This window comes from Corvus brachyrhynchos, unplaced genomic scaffold, assembly GCF_000691975.1.
Source record: "Corvus brachyrhynchos isolate BGI_N302 unplaced genomic scaffold, ASM69197v1 scaffold115, whole genome shotgun sequence".
Lineage (NCBI taxonomy): Eukaryota > Metazoa > Chordata > Aves > Passeriformes > Corvidae > Corvus > Corvus brachyrhynchos.
In genome coordinates, this window is record NW_008239553.1 from 3,424,032 (window position 1) to 3,428,823 (window position 4,792).

A 4,792-nucleotide genomic window follows, 5' to 3' on the forward strand; every position below is an offset into this window, starting at 1 on the left:
GGGGAGGGAGGAATTCGGAAGGAATTCGGAAGGAAGGAAGGAAGGAAAGAAGGAAGGTTATAGTAATCTAATTTATATCAGAAATGAGGAAATGAAACAGGAAGAAAAACAAAAAATCAAGTATAAGCAGATGGTGGTAATGACAGGCAAAGTCAGTGGTTCAAAGCATGTTTTCCTAGAACACAGTGATACATATATACAACCTCATTAAAGATGACGTAAGAATCAGATTATGGTTTTCAGTGCTGTTGGTAAGCCAATTATTGTTGAAAGAGCTAATAAGTAACTTCTGTTCCCAGCTCTGACTTTCACTGAGTGGATTGGGGAAAATTACTATGCTGCTTCTTGTCCTGCTAAAAACTGGATCAGTCAGAATTAGATGATAAAGATTTTATTTGCATATTTAAAACAATGAATAGATACTGTGCAAGGTTTAGGCTGAACTAAAGACCCATATTTTAAATGCAAAAGTCATATTTTTGTAGCCTGTGGTTGTGCCATGTAGATAGTAGTAAGTCCTCTTAGTTTCAGCTGGTGAACATAATAGCACTGCAGAATGCTTTTATTAAAATATCGATCAATCTTCTCAGTTTAATTTCTCTAGAACTCATTTAAACTGATTTGACTCTCATCCTTCAGGAATTACCTTAATTAAGTTCGCATTTTCCAAGGAAAACATTTTGTCAAACAACCCTCCTTGTCCAAATCCAAAAACCCAAGAGTAGTGTACATTGCCAAAGATTCATTTTTTCTAACACTGCTATCTTCTTGATTAATCAAGGTAAACAAATCCCCCAAAATATTTTATTCAGCTATCTGCTCTAAAATAATTTAGAGATACAAAATAAACTGTAGTAAGGAAAAATCCTGACTGATTTTCTGACAGTAATATTAGCTGAAGTCCTATGTCAAGGAATATTTCTGCCCCTCACAGGCACAAAGATTCTTGTGTAATGAAATAAATATCATTGAAATATATGCAATGTTTAAATCACACATTTCTGAAATAGTGGTTGTTTTTTGTATGCACACTTAATACAGTCTAGTCTGCAGCTCTGCCACTTCTGCTTCCTGTTAGTTCATAAGGCTGTCAGCCGCAGAGACTAAGAGCTAACATGATCTAGCAAAGTATTTTGTGTCATAAACATTGCTCGGACTTTCTTAAATGTCCTTGGTCCAAATCACCGAACTTTGCTGTCCACATTTTCCCTTGACCTTAATGGGACTAGTAACATTTGGGTACTTATGTGACGGAATGAATCAGCTGAAGTTACAATTAGTATACAATTGATCTGATTGTCAACAGCAGCATATGGGCTGGAGCAAAGCGGGCTTCCATGCTTCCTGAGTTAGCACTGCCTGCAGAGGATCCCTGGTTATCTGCAGAGTATACTCTGCACCTCCACAGCGCACCACACCATGGATCCCATATGTACCCCTGAGCTACCTTCAACTGAACAGACATACCTATATGGTCCAATACACATTCAAACAGGAAGAGCTTTCTCCAACTCCATCAAAAAAGCATAGTCTTCATAAGAAGATTATTCTGCCGTGTGGCTACACTGTTGGTTCCAGGGTGAGTTTGCTTGAGGTACTCTGAATGGTGATCTGCCAAGTAACACAAAGCTCTCTTCTGCCAGCTGAAATTTCCTGTTATATCTTACTGTTTCTGAGCCCTATGCAGCTCCTGAGAGGGACAGAAAAATCTTAAATATGGGTTTGGTAATGTGTCACATTAGATCAAAGATCACAGCTGAATTCAGTGCAAGCTGTCTTTAATTGATAAGAAAAGGAGAGTGGATATGGCTTCGATATGAGGGTGGTGTCAACTAAAATACCTCCTCCTAGTGCACCTCTTTTCCCCTAAGGAATTTCAGATACATAGTTAGTGGAAAACATAAATTGTTTAAATTGTTTGTTCCTTTAAAATTTTTATTCCCCATGCTTATCTGCCAGATCTTTCCACACATAACAATAATAACAATATTGCATATATAATACAGAGGACTAGTTGATGGGAATAAAACTCCCTCTCAGAGGGGTTTGCTGCACCAAATCCCTGTTGACTATTAAATTTTCTGGTTCTCTGCAGCCCTTCAGAACAATAATCAAAGAAAAGCAAGCACGGACAGGATACGGGGAGTGAGGATCACTTTTTGTTTGTATGTCTTGTCTTGTCTTGTTTTTCCTTTATAGTGAGAGATTACTGAGCCAGAGAAAGCTATCAGGACCCAAACAGGGAGGTTTCATGTCTCCTACTTACTTGGTGGGGCCATGACTGTATCTCATTCATATTCTAGTGGATTGGCCTTTTGTGGCCTGCTGAAAAGCCATAAAGGCAATGACAGCAAGAATGACTGCATTGCAAGTGCACCCTTTCTCATTTCCATCTCTCCTCTCCTCTGAGACTGACATTATTAGAAAGTCAAATGCAATGGCTGCAGGTATTCCTGCTTCCTTTTTTCTTTCCCTTTTTTTCCTTTTAGATTTTACTTCTTTATTTCATGCCACAACCCAGGCTCACTACATTCCTGTTCACAGTCCAACCACTCCCCAGTGGGCACACACCCATCAGTGAAGTCTGTCTCTCTTGTTTATTTTTTAATTTACATATTCAAATCTCAGCTACTTTTGTTGTATGGCATTTAAGCTTGAGAGAGATAATTCTCTAATGATCTCATTCACAAAAAAAAAGCTCTAAGTTTAAAAAAAAAATGTTAAAGAAAAAAGTGGAAAAAAATCTATAACTATCCATACATTGAATTAACTCTGATGTTGACTCTAAAAATGTATTTACACACTAATGCTTTCATAAGGACTGAGGCTTAATAGAATTATAAGCTTATCAAAGGACACCACTTGACTCAGGAAGATTATTTAACACTAATTATAACATGCAACTCAAGAGTGTAATGAGAATAAGTGGACAAAACATGCAAGAGAGATCTAACACTAACAGAAACATGATTACATGAACAGATCTCATTTGAAGATTTTGAGACAAATCTTATTTTGAACATGTGTATGAAATATTAACCTAGCTCTTTAGGCACAAGACCAATGCTTCCTGACTTGTTTTCTATAATAGGTGTCACAGTAGAAATAGGGGAATAGAGGTAGTGGATAGGCTAGTTAGTGACCTTTGCTGACTGACTGGACACCTTTTATAAGAAAACAGCTAAAAAGATCTAAAGCTGTATGTGAAAGAAATAGGTAAAAGAATGATGTGGACAATTGACATGCAAATGAAAAAGAAAATATCTCTGCACTAGAATGGTGAATGAAGAACACTGTTGGAAAGGTTGTTTCATGGTAAGCATTTAAACAGTATATAAGGAGCAAATAAATGGAATGCCATGGCATTTACTACGCATTGGTCTTTCTATGCTGCATGGACATTAAATAGCCTACGGCAATTTCACTGTCAGCAGAATTTGTCCCTGAGTCCTTGACCAAAATTTTTCTTTGTTTCTCTTGCTGGGCTGCATGCTGATTTTCCCTGATCTGTCTGTTTGCCAATACCTATCGCAGAGCTAAATTTATTTCAATGATGTCTGTGGATACAGAGCTGTAGGACAAAATGTTATACAGAAATTATGAATGAAAATGTTATTATTATTGTTATTATTATGTTATAAATACAGAATTTGGAATTCCAGCTAGCATTACTTAAGTTTTTATATCCAATGTCTGAGATTCAGTGTTCTTGTCCTGCTTCCTAAAGTTACCCTCTTAGTAAACAGAATCAAAGCTTTCCTATTTCCAGATGCATGGCCAACTTTCCATTGTGCAACAATTCTGATTTCTCTCCTCATTAGAAGGTAGAACATTAAAAAGAAAAAAAGTAATTTTTAATTATAGGTAATAGAACTGCATTGGACCAATGCTAATTACATAAACTTGTTTAGACAATATAACATAATGGGTAATACACCACCACTGAGCAAAATCTCACTTTGTGAGAGAAGATCCTGGCACAAAAATTATTGACCTGCAACAAGTCATATCTTCTGTGATGGTCTTTAACCATGATCTTTAATAAACACTTATCACCAGGCTTTCACTTCCCAACTCAGAAAGGTGTTTACCAGCAGGTAGTCAAAAGAATTCTTGTCAGTTTCCATGAGACTTGGTGAAACAGAGGACTTTTATTTCCTCTGTATATGTTTAGCTCCTTCTTCCATCAAAAGCCTAAAGTGGGAAAGATTCTGTCTCTGTACACTTGACTTTCAAGGTACATCAGAGCAGAGCATTGTGTCTCTTTGGGGATTTGTAGATTGTTGCTGTAAGTAGTATGATTACTGCCTGGAGACGCTGCAAACCACATCATCCTCAGCAGCGACGTGCCTCTTCTCCCAGTTTCAAAAAGAGGATACTCCTGCTTCTAGGGACTCATTATATGGTGCATTTTATGTCTTGAGCTGGTTGCTGCCTGCACAAATGAACTCTCATGCATTTAATCCCTCTGCCTAAGGTACAAAGGTTAAAAAAGCACCTGTCCTTGTCCTCAGCACCTGTCATCATAAACTACCCCCAGCCAAAAGAAATAGCAGCGTACACACAGTACTGCAGCCAAGGGTGTCTAACAGCTGTTGGCTCTTCAGACACAGGGAGAGCTGCTGGTGGGTGATGCTGTAGCATCCAAGCCCCCGGAGGGCTGGCTGAGTGGTTCCCTGGGCAAACGAAGCTTCCAAAATGTGCAGTAGTAGCAGCAATATCCCAGAGCTGCTGTTACCGTGGAGACAGCCAGAGAGAGAGAGAGAGCATGCAAATGTGTGGTGGGGTGGGG